Source organism: Pseudorca crassidens, chromosome 4 (genome assembly GCF_039906515.1).
Source record: "Pseudorca crassidens isolate mPseCra1 chromosome 4, mPseCra1.hap1, whole genome shotgun sequence".
In the NCBI taxonomy this organism is placed as follows: Eukaryota; Metazoa; Chordata; class Mammalia; order Artiodactyla; family Delphinidae; genus Pseudorca; species Pseudorca crassidens.
In genome coordinates, this window is record NC_090299.1 from 34,778,547 (window position 1) to 34,795,017 (window position 16,471).

At 38.2% G+C, this 16,471-nt stretch overlaps 2 long non-coding RNA genes across 2 annotated transcripts in view; both read right to left on the minus strand.

Annotated features, from left to right (window-relative positions):
• LOC137223530 (uncharacterized) overlaps positions 1-16,471 on the minus strand; it is a 180,781-nt gene that overhangs the window by 98,188 nt on the left and 66,122 nt on the right. The gene's annotated exons all lie outside the window — the stretch shown is intronic.
• Positions 7,861-11,444, minus strand: LOC137223112 (uncharacterized). Its single transcript, XR_010942722.1, has 3 exons — positions 11,117-11,444; positions 10,650-10,798; positions 7,861-8,031 (listed from the first exon to the last, which is right to left on the minus strand). It is a non-coding gene; the product is annotated as an uncharacterized lncRNA (long non-coding RNA).

The following is a 16,471-nucleotide window of genomic DNA, read 5'->3' on the forward strand; positions in this document are numbered from 1 at the left end:
ACAAGCAACTATATGCCAATAAAATGGACAACCTAGAAGAAATGGACAAATTCTTAGAAAGGTACAAACTTCCAAGACTGAACAAGAAAGAAATAGAAAATATGAATAGCCCAATTACAAGTACTGAAATTGAAACTGTGATTTAAAAACTTCCAAGAAACAAAAGTCCAGGACCAGATGGCTTCACAGGCGAATTGTATCAAACATTTAGAGAATTCTAATGTTTGATAGACTTCTAATTCTAACATTTCCTTCTGAAACTCTTCCAAAAAATTGCAGAGGAATGCTCCCAAGCTCAATCTACAAGGCCACCATCATTCTGATACTAAAACCAGACAAAGATACCACAATAAAAATTACAGGCCAATATCACTGATGAACACAGATGCAAAAATCCTCAACAAAATATTAGCAAACCAAATCCAACAATGCATTAAAAGCATTATACACCATGATCAAGTGGGATTTATCCCAAGGGTGCAAGGATTTTTCAGTATATGCAAATGAATCAATGTGATACACCACATTAAAAAACTGAAGAATAAAAACTATGTGATCATCTCAACAGATGCAGAAAAACTTTTTGACAATATTCAACATTCATTTATGATAAAAACTCCCCAGAAAGTGGGTGTAAAGGGAATCGACCTCAACATAATAAAGGCCATATATGACAAACCCAAGCTAACATCATTCTCAATGGTGAAAAACTGAATATGTTTCCTCTAAGATCAGGAACAAGACAAGGATGTCCTCTCTCACCACTTTTATTCGACATAGTTTGGAAGTTCTAGCTACAGCAATCAGAAGAAAAAGAAATAAAAGGAATACAAATTGGAAAACAAGAAGTAAAATTTTCAGTTTTCAGATGACATGACACTATACATAGAAAATCCTAAAGATGCTACCAGAAAACTACTAGAGCTCATCAATGAATTTGGTAAAGTTGCAGGATACAAAATTAATACACAGAATTCTCCTGCAGTCCTGTACACTAACAATGAAAGATCAGAAAGAGAAGTCAAGGAAACAATCCCATTTGTCATTACATCAAAAAGAATAAAATACCTAGGAATAAACCTTCCCAAGGAGACAGAAGAGCTGTATTCAGAAAACTATAAGATACTGATGAAAGAAATAAAAAATGACACAAACAGATGGAGAGATACACCATGTTCTTGGATTGGAAAAATCAATATTGTCAAAATGACTATACTACCCTAAGCAATCTATAGATTCAATGCAATCCCTATCAAATTACCAATGGCATTTTCCACAGAACAAGAACAAAAAATCTTAAAATTTGTATGAAGACACAAAAGACCCCAAATGGCCAAAGCAATCTTGAGAGAGAAAAACGAAGCTGGAGCAATCAGGCCCCCTGACTTCAGACTACACTACAAAGCTACAGTCATCAAAAGAGTATGGTACCGGCACAAACACAGAAATATTGGATTGGCCAAAAAGTTCATTTGGGTTTTTCCATACCATCTTACAGAAAAACCTGAACAACCTTTTTGGCCAACCCAATATAAAATCAATGGAACAGCACAGAAAGTCCAGAGATAAATCCATACACCTAAGGTCAACTAATCTATGACAAAAGAGGAAAGACTATACAATGGAGAAAAGACAGTTCTTCAATAAGCGGTGCTGGGAAAACTGGACAGCTACATGTAAACGAATGAAATTAGAACACTCTCTAACACCACACAAAAAAGAAACTCAAAATGTGTTAAAAAATTAAATGTGGGCTTTGTTGGTGGTGCAGTGGTTGAGAGTCCACCTGCCGATGCAGGGGACACGGGTTCATGCCCCGGTCCGGGAAGATCCCACATGCCGCGGAGCGGCTGGGCCCGTGAGCCATAGCTGCTGAGCCTGCGCATCCAGAGCCTGTGCTCCACAACAGGAGAGGACACAACAGTGAGAAGCCTGCGTACCGCAAAAAAAAAAAAAAAAAAAAAAAATTAAATGTAAGGCTGGATACTATAAAACTCCTGGAGGAAAACATAAGCAGGACACTCTAACGTAAATCAAAGCAAGATCTTTTTTTATCCACCTCCCATAGTAAAAAAAATAAAAAACAAAATAAACAAATGGGACCTAATTAAACTTAAAAGCTTTTACACAGCAACAAAAACCAGAAACAAAAAGACAACCTTTAGAATATGAGAAAATATTTACAAATAAAGCAACAAAAGAGGGATTAATCTCCAAAATATACAAACAGCTCATGCAGCTCAATAACAACAACAACAACAAAGCAACCAAAAATTGGCAGAAGATCTAAATAGACATTTCTCCAAAGAAGACATACAGATGGCCAAAAAGCACATGAAAAAATGCTCAACATCACTAATTATTAGAGAGATGCAAATCAAAACTACAATGAGGTATCACCTCATACCAAATAGAATGACCATCATCAAAAAATCTACAAACAGTAAATGCTCAAGAGGGTGTGGAGAAAAGGGAATCCTCTTGCACTTTTGGTGGGAATATAATTGGTAAAACCATTATGGAGAACAGTATGGAGGTTTCTTAAAAAACTAAATATAGAACTACTATATGATTCAGCAGTCCCACTCCTAGGCATATATCTGGAGAAAAGCATAATTTGAAAAGTTACATGCACCCCAATACTCATTGCAGCACTATTTACAATATCCAAGACATGGAAGCAACCTAAATGTCCATTGACAGAGGAGTGGATAAAGATGTGATACATATATACAAAGGAATATTACTCAGCCATAAAAAAGAACAAGATAATGCCATTTGCAGCAACATTGATGGACCTAGAGATTGTCACACTGAATGAAGTCAGAGAAAGACAAAGATATGATATTGCTTACATGTGGAATCTAAAAAAATGGGACAAATGAACTTATTTACAAAAGAGTAAAAGAGTCACAGATGTAGAAAACAAACTTATGGTTACCAGGGGGTAAAAGGGTGGGGAGGGATAAAGTTGGAGATTGGGATTGACATATGCACACTACTATATATAAAATAGGTAATGGATAAGGACCCACAGTATAGCACAGGGAACTCTATACTCTGTATTGACCTGTATGGGAAAAGAATCTAAAAAAGAGTGGATATATATATATATATGTATAACTGAATCACTTTGCTGTACACCTGAAACTAACACGACATTGTAAATCAAGTATACGCCAATAAAGATTTTTTTAAAAAAGAAAGAAGAACTGGAAAAAAATGTATAAAATATCTATGGAAAGGTTGTTTTTTGTTTTTCTTATGTTGTATCTGCCTTTCCCTATATGTCTGTTCAGCTATTCTTGCTACCTACTGATGGTTCCTCCTCCATAGTCCATAGTCCAAATCCAAATGACTGGCTTAATTACTAGCATTAATTAATTACTGGCTGAGCATTTCATGCAAAGCCTCTCCATGGATTACTGACAAGATTGCAGATTCCACCTCTGTATTAAAAACCTACCCATAGTCCAATAAGTGATCTGAAAGAGTTTTGGGTGAAACAGTTAAATCTAGGAGAAGATGAACATGGTAGCCATCCTGAGTGACCTGTCCAGTAACTGACCCCTCCTGTAATGCCCCCTCTATCCTTTCCACTGACTCATATTTCACAAATCCTTCAAAGAACAGCTCTTATCTTTCTTTCATGAAACTCTCTCAACTATTCCAGGTCACAGCATACTGCAGTGGCAAAGATATGAAGTTTCACATCAAGTAGGTCTCACAATCATCACAGAATTCATACCTTAGCCAAGTGCTTCCCAGACTTAAGTGTGCATAAGAATCGCCTAGAAAGCTGATTGAAACACAAATTTCTGAACCTCAGTCCCAGAGATCTGACTCAACAGGTCTGGATTAGGCCCGGAAATCTGCATTTTTAACAAACTCCCAGGTGATGCTGATGCTGCTTGTCCATGGAACACACTTTGAGGACAACTGCCTTACTTCACTCACCTCCTAGCTACAGGATTCTGAACATGTTATTTACTTTCTATCTGTAAAACAGGGATGCTAATAGCATTTTTATTGGGCTGCCATGCAATTTATATGAATCAAAATAGATTCCATGTTTGGTTTATACCAGCAATAAAAATCAACTGGTCTACCTTGCCTTTCTCTGATCTTTGTTACTTATCCAATTAACAATGATAATTCAGTATGTTATACGATGCTTCCTTAAAATTAATTTAACACTGATATAAATTTAGATGGTGGCATATTATGGCTCTTCAATTAGATACCAGGTCACTCAGGAGAGGTGGCATAGCCCTCACAGTGCTCTCCATACAGTATGCACTTCTGGCCCAATGGAGAGGCAGTGGGGTGACAGGGTTAAGAGCAGAAGCATGGCACTAGAGGACCTAAATTGGAATCACAGCTCTGCAACTTAGAATCTATGTGACCTCAGGCAAGTTATTTAGTCTCTTTCTTCCTCAGTTTCTTCCTCTGTAGATTAGGGATAATCATGAGTTTCCTCAAAAGCATGTTGTATTAAATGAGGCAATATATGCAAAGCACTTGAAAAGCACCTTTTAAAGTTCTTTACACATAGTAAAAACTATAAAGCTGCTAGTTATTGAATTCATTTTGCAATTCCTCTCAGTAGAAAGACCAAACATTTTTAAAAGTGAATAAAAGCTAGATGTTAAGATAGTATAAAATACATTACCAAAATATAATTATTTTTAAGTCTTACAAAGTAAAGTTCAGATTTCAGGTTGGTCTATGTTCTTTGTTCACAGATATAAATTCACATATATGGTCACAATTAATATGCTAACTATTGCCACATATTTAAAGATAGTTATAAGTGTTTAAATCTCCTTCAGATTTATGTTACCTGCAAGTATCAGAGATGATCTCATCATCCTCCCTTTATCCATGGTACACTACTTTGGTGAACACATTTCCTGAACACATGCTTTTTGCACATTGTAAAAAGTGGCCTTGGGGCATGCCCAAGAAAGAAAACCTGTGTGCAAAACTAGGAACTATTGAATCAGCTATTGTATAAACAGAATAAACAAAATGAGTGAAGCATTAAAATACATCTAGAGCAATATCATTTCCTTTATTGTTTTTATAACTGTTTACTTGTTTCTCCTCCCTGGTAAAATGTCACCTATTTGATCATAAGCATTTCACTTTTTCCATAAGCCAGGAAGACAGTAGATATCACGACAGAAAGAGTACAATCTGTAGAGTCAGACTGCTATAACTTTAAGTTAGATCTTCTTCAAACCAGCTATGTAAAAGTGGTAAAATTTAAAGAGTGGAAATAAAACAAAACTTGTTGATAGTATCACTTACCGTGAAGTATCATAGTAAAGATGGTGTTTGATAATGTATATAAAAGCACTTGGCATAAAGTAGGTATTCAGTTAATAGTAGTTAGTATTCTTTTTTGTATTCTTGGCGTCTACCACCGTGAGTAATACAGCCTAGGCACTTGAAAATGTTTCTTGAAAAAAATCAATGTATAAATTCAGCAGCTTGGTTGTACTTCATTTTCAGTGTTGATTAATTCCAGACCACAAATCAGCGTGTTCAATAGCACTAAGTGACTAAGTCATGGCTCTCCCCACATTTTCCCTAGAAAATTATGACCAGTCCATTAAGTAAATAACCTAATTTCTCTGTGGGTTAGTTCAACCCAAGGACTCAACAATACGTAATGAGAAATTCTAAATACACTCTTGCCTCTCCCCAAGATATTTTTCTGTTCTGTTTTGCTTGTCTCAATGGAAGGCAATAAAAGTTACTTTACTGCAATAGAATAAACCCCATCTAAAAGCAATGTCTGAGGGAATTCCAAAATAGCATGTTCCGGAATGAGCGTAATTATTGGTTGTGATTCTTTGGACAAGTTATTTAAAATATTTACAGGCCTCAGATTTCACATGGGTCTAATAGGAATGATAATACTCACTAAACTGTGCTGTAATGAGATTTATATGTCTGTCTAGTCCTTTTCCTAGCTCTTTATTTTTATTCACTAGAGCTCTCTGTTGAAGACGCCTTGATTATCCTAATTCCTTCTGTTTAGATAGTCAAAATATTTATCAGCGTGGATTTCCTCTTATGTGAGGCTCCCATTCAGACAGTTTCATACGCTGCCTTGTTGATAGGCAGTGTGAATGTGGCAGAGACCGCTAACTGCACATTGGGAGTCACACATTTCCTATAGTGTGGTCCCGGGACTGGGAGACAGCTGCCCAGCCAAGGCGATATTCATTTAGGTGTGGCTGTGTGACTAGTTCTCTCCAAAGGGGTGTATGCCAAGATGGATAAACAGTGGGCATGCCTTCTCCACTCTCTCTTTCCCATCTGCCAGTTGGATGCAGAGGATTCCAGGCCCCAGGAGATGGTAGAGCCATAATCCTGGGTCACTGTGTAGGGAAAAGCCTCTGGCCAAAAGGGAACAATTACGCCAAAGTATTATGTGAATGAGAAAGAAATTTCTATAGTGTTAAGGCACTAAAATTTGGGGATTTATTTGTTAGAGTACCTAGCATTACCTTAAGAAATACGGTAGAGAAATCATTTTTCTTAGAATGGTTATGGGGTCCTCTGCACATAAGACTGGCAGAAGATGCTGTACTAAGAAAAAAGTAATAAACTATTACATAAGTAGTAAGTGGAGGTTATACATTTCTAACCTTCACATTATATGGGGTCTACAGAGATGTTTCATTTGGCCTGCAGTCCTTACAAACACGGAATTAACTGCTAATGTTTTCTAAACAGCAGATTGTATATAAAAATCTGAATGTTCAGCTTCTTTTGAAAGTTTGGAGAATTTGACCACGCTGTGTCTGAGTTCCTACTTTGTGCCAATTGACCACAGATGAAGAGCAGGTGACCAGAAGGTTCCCCCCATTCCATTCCTGGACTCTTGGCTATTCTTGCATTTAAGCTTACAGAATCCATCAGTCAGAGTCTAGCCAGGAATACAGAAACCAAAACTATAACACAGGGAACTAGTGACACAGGTGATGGAGGAGAAGAGAGAATCACAGGGACTGTGAAATAAACCAGAGACTGACACAGCAAGACGCCGCTTCTACCACTTTGCTGAAGAGAAAAAGGAGATGGTGCTGTAGGAGCCCAGGGGCCATGGCTACTCCAGGTACTGGAATCCACAGGAGATGCAGCCTTTGCTGGAGAGGCTCTTAGAGGTAGAGAAAGAGGAGGACAGGAATAACTTGGCTTCCCTCTTTACCATGCCCTCTGGTCTCCTACTGTAACTTCACCCTGCAGGAAGCCAGCTGACTGGGAGCCTGGGGGACACATACTTCAGGGGTGAACCCTTCTAGGATACAGAGCAGAGCAAGGAAAGGAAGGCATAGGTAGCTGAAGGCAAACCAGCCTAGAACCTGGATACACATCACATACACATGATTAAATGCTTTAATCATTTATATTGTCTACCTGATCCCTGTCAATATTTCAGTGTGTCATGTCTTTATAGGGTGAGGAGGTATACCTTTCAGTTTCTCTTCAGAGAAGTAGCCACTTTCCCACTTCTTTTTCTTTCTTATTTTAATGCAGTAGTATTGATGAAACCACTTTATTTGGTTTCTTACTTTAAACTGTGTTTTGACATGCCATGAGAAAACTTTCCCAAACCTTAAGAGTTATGGTAGGGTAAGAGCAATAACATGTACAATAATAATGACTACCATTTACTAAACACACACTATGTGTCAGGCTCTGTATTGTGTGGCTGAATATAACAACAATATTGCAAAGTAAGTATTATGTCCCTCATTTTATTGAAGAGAAACCTGAATCCCAGGTAGGTTAAGGCAATTTCCAAGGTCACAAGAGGCAGAACTGAATTCCAACTGAGGTCAGCAAAACTACTTTAGACACTGGTTATTTCCGTTATTTATTCTCTATCTCAGAGTAATCTTCTTGGTTTTCTTTCTGTAGAATTCTGGGTATATGGTTGTCCTGAACGCCTCATCACCACCTGCTTACTGCTCAGATGTCAGAGTGATGTGATTGCGTAGCACAACTCTTCGACTATATATAAAATAACAAATACATGGTTAGCAAAGAACCTTCCCTAATAAGGCCAAACACATGTGTATAAAGAACAGTTTGGCTGGAACATTTAGTTGAGGGAAATTTGGATTCCATTTCAGGATAAAATGATAGATTCCTTCCAACATGTATATTGTTACAGCACAGACATATATAAAGATACTGAGAAATATACGAAGCTTCCAAGAGAACATATTATTTTTGAGAACACATAGAGAAGACTTAGGGGTGAAGAAGATTCCACACTGGGGTTGTGATGTAGGGAAAATAATAATAACAGTTTTAGTTACCTCAGAAATTAGGTATGTGATACTTTTGCTTCCCCCCTCTCCTCATTTATAATTTAAGTCGCTACCTAAGACGGCTACTTCAGCAAATACTAGAGTACCTGGCTTTTCAAAGCATATAAGTAAAATTCAATTCATATTAAAGGTTAAGTTTTGTTTCTTTTTACATTTGGTTTTTCTGCTGTGTTTCACATTGACGATGACTCCATTTCTTCTGAAACTCTTTACTCTCATTTTTTCAGACACGACCTGCTTTTGGCCCTCTTCCGTCTTGAGCATATTTGTCCAAATTCCTGAAGCGTCCTCTCTCATTCTGCTGGGAGGCAGTGCAGTGTAGTGATTCCAAGCACAGGCTCTGGAGCCAGACCACCATGGACACGAATCTTGACTCTGCACTTACTAGCTCTCTGACCTTGGGCTGCTTACGAAACCTCCCCTTACTAGGCATTTGTGGTACCGGATATACATTGATTGAAAAGTTTGAGGGGAGGTACAAGACGGCAAAGTAGAAGGAACCTGAGCTCACCTCCTCTCACAAGCACACCAAAATCACAACTAACTGAACAACCATCAGTAAAAAAGACTGGAACCTACCAAAAAGATATTCTACATCCAAAGACACAATGAAGAAACCACAACAAGACAAATTACAAAATGGGAAAGCTTACAGGTAAAAGCAAATGTTCAGTAAAGGTAGGAAATCATCCACACACCAATATGATATCAAAACCAGTAATCGTGAGAGGAGGAGAGTACAAATGCAGGATATTTTAAATGTATTTGAAATTAAGAGATCAGCAACTCAAAACAATCATGTGTGTGTGTGTATACATATATATATAGAGAGAGAGAGTGCGCTATACCAAAACCTCATGGTAATCACAAACCAAAAATCTATAATAGATATACACACAAAAAAGGAAACGGAATCCAAACACAACACTAAATACAGTCATCAAATCACAAGAGAACAAAAGAGGAAAGAAAAAAAATAGTCCTCCAATACTAGCTAGGCACTTGTACTTTGAACATGCATGCTTCTTTCTGCTCAGATCCTGAGCAAGGTACTACACTGGCTACCCAACCCTCCGACCAATTGGGTCAGAATTCAGAGAACCTGGAGCAGCCCCGACGTCCACAGGCTCACATAAGAATATGATGCCCTCTATAATAAGCATAATAGTAACTACCATTTAATTAAACATCTACTATTTGAGTCCTCTATTAGACCTTGGACATACATTTTCATTTGCTTAGGGAGACCATCTGAGGATAAAGTAACTCAAAGTTACACAAACCCGTGTGTGACCCATGTTCTTTCTATGTCAATGCTTATGAATAAGGGTCTGTCCACCTGGGTCTCCAGGTTAATGTGCTGGTTTCCTACTTTGGGGGCTATAGCCCTTTCCTGAATGTAGGCAGTCTTGACTGAGGCTCTGACACTCTGTATATGTCTAATTAGTCCCCTCCCTGCAACGGTTGAACCTGACTTGTGGACTCAGTCACTGGCTGGAGTCCTCTTCTTCAGCAATGGGTTTCTGGAAACAAGGCCATTTGCTGGTCACTGTCCAGGCCAGTACTTCTGACCCCACCCACCACAGAAGCTCTGGGGTGGAGTTAGTTCACCCAGCCTCATCTACTTTCAACATCTTCTCCATAATAAATGCTGATGAGAGATGTTTGGATGGTCACCTACTGGGGGCCAGCATTATATTAAGCACCTAAAATTTATTGTTGAACTTGAGTGGTACTCATCCACCCTGGACCCTCAGACTGCCTGTCATCCAAGCCCACATCAGATCATGGCCAAAAGCATGAAGAAATATTCCTCTGGTAGGCTGACATAGTTGAAAAGGCCTTGTGCAAAGTTATACCAAGAAACAACAAATGTAAATGTACACAGAGAGACTCTGGGTTCCTGCAGAATCATGGGTTGTTAGTCATCGTTCACATCATCACCAGGAAACTCACCCAACACAGGTTTGTAAAATTACATTGGTGGCCATAAGGAAGCTGGAAAAAGTAGTGATTGGTAGGGTTGAGAGGCACAATTAGTCTCAGGTGGGAGCAGTTCATCCTATAAGTGCTACACCATACATTAGTTCTTTACAATGTTCATGAAAATCACCTGGGGCTCTTGTTACAACAGGGATTCTAACTCAGTACATCTGAGATGGGGCTTGAGGCTCTGTGTTTCTAAAAGCTCCCCTAACATGCTGAAAGCCACTCATTCCCAGACTACACTTTGTATAGCAAGCCCATAGACCTCCTTGATACAAATTTAAAAAGGACAAAATATAGTTGACTTACTTGGATATAAGTCATGCACGTAGGTGGCATTAGAACCTTCCAGCCAAGGCACATGATTTTACCAGAAAAGTAATCATTCACAGAGGAAAAAGAGCAAGCCAGCACTGAGTCTCAGAGCGTGAGGGAGATACAGCCAGGGATTGATGGGTCTGGAAACACATATAGAAATCAGGAGAGGGAAAGAATGGACAGCAGTCATAGAAATAGCAACAATGTTATTCAACTGAATAAATAATCTATGTTTGAAAAGCAGAGAAGAAGGTAGCTTGGGATATTTGAAGTCAGGCCGGGTAATGCCAGACCCAGGACACTAGACTCACTGGCACAGAAAAGGCAAACTTTAAAGTCTTAACAACAAGCAACGAAAGAAATCACGGTAGGCAAACCAACGCCTTGAAGGTGAGCATAGGGCCACAAACGTCCAGAAAACAACCAGGTCGATTCCCAGAAATGAGAAGTGAACTTACCGGCTCATCTTCAGCTTCCAGAAGGAACTGAGCAAGGGAAGCCGAAGTGTCCTTGTCTCAGAAGAATTAACACGTCCAGCAAGGAATCCAGTAAGGGATAAAGTACGGGAGCTGGAAAACTCAGCAAAGGCTCAGCTCTGCTACCCACGTAAACCCTGCCGTAAAGTTACTTCTCACTGAACCAATGAAAGGCCTGTATTCCTTCCTACTGGCGTGAGGCAGAAAAAAACACTTGTGAGTTAAGTGGTTCTAGCTGTGAAAACTGGCAAATAGCATGAGGCATGAGGCATGCTGGTAGAGCCCTGAGTCTCAGAGTGAGGTCCCAGATCAGCAGTATCAGCATCACCTGGGAACCTGTTAGGAAATGTGAATTCTCAGCCCTGCTTGTTCCAAACCTATCAATCAGAAACTGTGCCGGGTGGCGCCCTGCAGCCAGTGTTCCAACAAGCCCTCCAGATGATTCTGACGCAAGCTCAAGGCAGTAGAGTCTATTGAAAGCATGAAGAGATGAAGGCCAGGTGTGTCAAAGGACAGTCATAAGTAGGCTTGATAATGTTGCTTTTACACACCTAGTGAAGACTATAGCCTGTTTACAGGGAGAAGAAAACCCAGCAGAGATCATGTAAAATAATAATTAATAAAACACGCTCAGTGATCAACAACAACACAAAAGCAAAGTGGATGAATATAAATAGTAGTAAAAAATACAAGTGACAATTTAATAATGGACATCAACAATCTTTGCCTCAAGATTTTTTATTTCCCAACCACATAAATGTGTCTACTGGTGAAGGCACTATTAGGGATTTTCAGTAATCCATATGTCTCTTTCAAACATATTTCTCCAGCATTGTAAGGGAGACCACCTTAGGTAGGTAGCTCTTTGGCCAGGGTGGTCATGTAATATAAATATATTTAACTGAGTATCTAGAAAAATTGCTAAAAATCCTGAACCCAAAACATGTCTTCAGAAAGTCACACAGTACAATAAAAATGGAGATGGCAAAAAAAAATATTGAAAAGTCTAATTTTCATGTCTAAGCTGAATAAGAATCTAGATACTTACCAGATTCTATACAAAATGTTCATACTTCCTTAATTTAAGCTTACAAAGAGTATTCTTAATGTCTAATTGGGAGTTTTTGGCTCTGTATAACAGAAATCCTCTTGGGATAGACCTATAGGGAAAGGGCATTTGTGTGTTTGTAAGTGAGCAAACCCAGAGCTAGCTTTGCTGTTCTTTGGAGTAGATCCCAGGTTTTTCCAGTGGTTCAGTGGGGCTATGTGGACCAGCTTCTCTCTGTCTGCTTGGCTGTCCACATTCAAATTCCGTTCAGAGCTTCTCCCATTGTGGCAAGTTTGCTGCCTGCGGTAATCTGAGTTTTGTGCCTATTCACATGCCTTGGGATGGGGGATGTTCACAGGGTGTTGAGGAGAAGTCAGGGAGTGAAGAGAGAAGATACTGAATTCCTGAGAAGGGAATCCTCTCTCAGAACCCCTAGCTAGTCCCTCCTACTCTCTCATTGGTCCACAAGGCCTTAGTCTTTCCCATCCCGAAAAAGAGTGAAATTAGCATGGTTAATTTGCCTAATCTGCTTGGGGAGGGGGAGTGGGACACAGGAAAATAACTACTGCAGTGCCAAACTTCTTCATGTGTAATGATATAAACTTCTGAGGAAATGAGAGTATTTGGTTAGATAAAATATATATTGTTGTTACGGGAATTACTTCATAATCAGGTGATTCAAGTTATGTGTTAGGAACTTTTTTGGAAGCCATGTAGGAGACATTTCCATTTAAATTATCATATTTATGTGGCTAAGATTAGCTGATCTTAATCTCTGAACTGCAGGAGAGATAGAAAATAAAAACACTAATCAATTACCATTCAATGTGTAACCAATAAAAATGGAGGCCAACTTTAAAAAAAGGCTGTACTAGTATTTACTGTATGAATATCTGTTCTATTATGGAAAAATGTACTGAAAGTAACTAATATACACATCCCTCTTTCCATCTGCCTCAACTAGAAGAGATATTTCTCACAATCATTTAAATTAGAAGGCAAATAAAATTAGAATGGAGTGGAAAGCCAACTGAATTCTACTGAGGTATGTTCATATTCATATCACCAAAAACACAAGTATGCCTTAAGTTGCCTAGGAATTAGTGTTTGAAAATGAAATACAAATGGTGCATCTTAGACTGACTTTAAGAAGACCAGCAATATTATAAAGTCCTAGAAAAACTTCATAGACTTTTAAACCCCTCCAGGATGAATGCATCATGTTTCAAAGATAACTTGGATTTATAGATTAATTTTACAGGTCAATGAAGTTGTCTATAATTTTTACAGGATTATCATTAATGAATGTGAGAAATGCAGCAAGAAGAACATATTTGATTTTCATAATCTTAGATATTCTCTTAAAAGTTAAAATTAAGTTGCATTGAACATTCTCATGCCACCAGAAAAGAAAATGGGTAGAAGAACTACAAATGAGGAGTAATGATGAATAATGCTATTTTATACCAAAAAAAATTTAACCAAGTCATGAAGGGATTGATGTTAGGTATAGTCATGTTTAATATCTACATTAATCACCTGGAAATGGGAGTAAACAATATGTTAACGAAATTTGCAGATGATACTAAATTGAAGGTACTATTAGCATGCGTAATGACAAAATGAATAAATGATTTCGAAAGAGTGTCTGTGAGCAAAATGACCTTTTACTTAAAACATCAGGTGAATACAACTGGTATAAGCATTTTTAAAAAGAGTCATTCTATGGAAGCAAGACATCCATGCTGTTCAGAAAGAATTTAACATTTGCTTACAGAATATTTGAATTTGGTTATAATGTAATGGAGTTAAAAACTAATACAGTATTTGAGGACTAGCTACGTTAAATTTTCACTTTATAATGAGAGGAAAACACTGTTTCTCTATAAAGTTCTGATGAGAATAATGTTTAAATATGAAAACAATTTGGTGTTTATCAGTGCAGGAAAATGGGATTAAACACATCTGAAATGACATGGGCAATAAAAATGATTAAGAAGTTAGTCTGATGAACGTCTAAGAAAAGATTAATCTTGTCGTTTGCAAGCCCAAGAAAAGGAAACACAAGTGACAGACAGTATGTAATAACTTTCTTCACTGAGGAATAGTACAGTAAAACCCCATTCACTCAAAGGGCTAAGCATTCCTTTGTGTAATCCAGATTAAGATTATCTGGTATTTCATTAAAACAACTACAATGAGATCTCTGACAGAATGGTAAATTAGCAGTTGTAGTAAGTTGTGCAACTATTTATTATGTAATCGTTCCGTGTATTCCAGGACCATGTGAGTAAAGAAAGGTGATAAAATAAGAATCAGTTACAGGAGAAGTAACTGCTGAAAGTCAAATAGTTGTCCATTAGCAGCCTTGACAATACTACCTTCTTAAGGAGAGCAGATGGAGTTTTCCTCCTTGATTTTTAGGCATGGCTGCAAGGTCGCTGCAAGGTCACTGCAACTGAAATGATCCCTCTGGCTAAAGCCCAAAGGAAACAATAACATTTTGTTTTTCCCTTTCATTCTTCATAAAAACTCATATGCTTATTTTACTCAGTAACTGTTTCAAAAACTAATATCTTATTGGGGAAGTATTTATTTTTTGGTATGCCTTTGTTTTGTTTTGTTTTAATCCTGGAACTATAGATATCAAATGATGTCAAGTGGTTGTACAAACAGGAGTCTAGTCCTCTATATATAGGTTACTCACCTTTCTTAGAAAGAGTTAATTTTAACAACAACCAAAAACTAGGTTCTTATCCAATTTGTGAGCAACGAGGTTTTGACAGTTTATGTTTGGGTCAAAAGTAGGTGGTCAGTAAAAGCAACAGTTCCAACAAGTAGTTAAAGGGAATATTTCTGCCACATTTATTCTTCATCACCCCCACCACCACCCTTTACCCTAGTTGATGTGCTCATGAGCTGTAGACAGACAAGGGGAAAGGATGTTAACTCTAGGGTAAAATGCAACTAAGATGGGCCAGTTGTAGAGCACTGTATGTCTGGGTTCTGGAGCCGTGTTCATGTGTTTTAAACTATTTAGAAGGAAGAAAGGACAGTACTCTATTAAAACACTAGCTTAGAAGGATCCAGAAAATTGCTGAGTTACCATAAAACCTTTAGTTTTTGGGTTTTTTTTGATCCCTGGCCATGACAGTGAAAGCGCGAATTCTAACCACTAGACCACCAGGGAATTCCCAAACCTTTAGTATGTTATGACTTCAGGGCTAAATTCAATGATTTGCAGGGCCCTTCATGATTTGTCTCCTCCAAATTGTTATAGTATCATCTTCTGCCACTCTCTCCCAACACACACACACCTTCTACAACTTATCTACATCAAAAAACTTGACATTCCCTAGACATGTATGTGCATGTTGTTCCCTCTAATTAGAATGGTTTTCTTCCCTTTATCTGCCTGGAAAATTTCTGCGGATCCTTCTAGATGCAGTTCAAATGCCACCGGCCTTGGGGAGTCTTACAGTACCTTCCTTTCTACACCTTCCTGTTTACTGAGTCAGAATCGGTCATTTCTTTTTTTGTCCACATAACACTTACCTATGTCATCACACTGATAAAATAGCAACCACAGGCACCACAATTGCACGCTTCATTTATTAGGGACTTAACATGTGCCAGGCACTGTGGTAGTATCTTTGATGTCTTCTTGTCTCTTCAACAACACCTGAAGGTAGGTGTAATTCTCTCCATGAATAACTTGAGACCTAGAGAAGTTGAGGACTGTGTCCGAAGTCACAGGACACTTGACAGAACCCCACTCACTCCCAAATCTATACTTTTCATGTGATCGTCTTGCCTCTTCTACATGCCTCAGTGCTTACCCTTATAATTGTATTCAGTCACTTTTTCTTTGTGAGGACGCAGTACGTCATAATCTTTAAATAGCAGGCTTTGTAGCCATACTGTTTGTTTTTAAATCCTGGTTCTGACTCTTCTTAGTTGAGTAACCTTGAGTGATTGATTTATCACCTTCATGCCCCAGGTACATCATCTATAAAGTGAGGATAAGACAGCTCCTACCTCACAGGGTGGTTTGGAGGATTAAATGAGTTAATACATATAATAAATATAATAGCATCTGCCTGTTATAAGGAATCATACCTTATTACAGTACTGCATACCTGTTAGCTATGATTATTGGTTTATACACTTCTCTTTTATATAGGTTGTGAACTCCTCAAAGGCAGGAATAATATCTCATTCATCTTTTCATATCCTCCACCTACCACAGTGTCTTGCAAATACCAGCAACTTGCAAGGTAGAAATACAA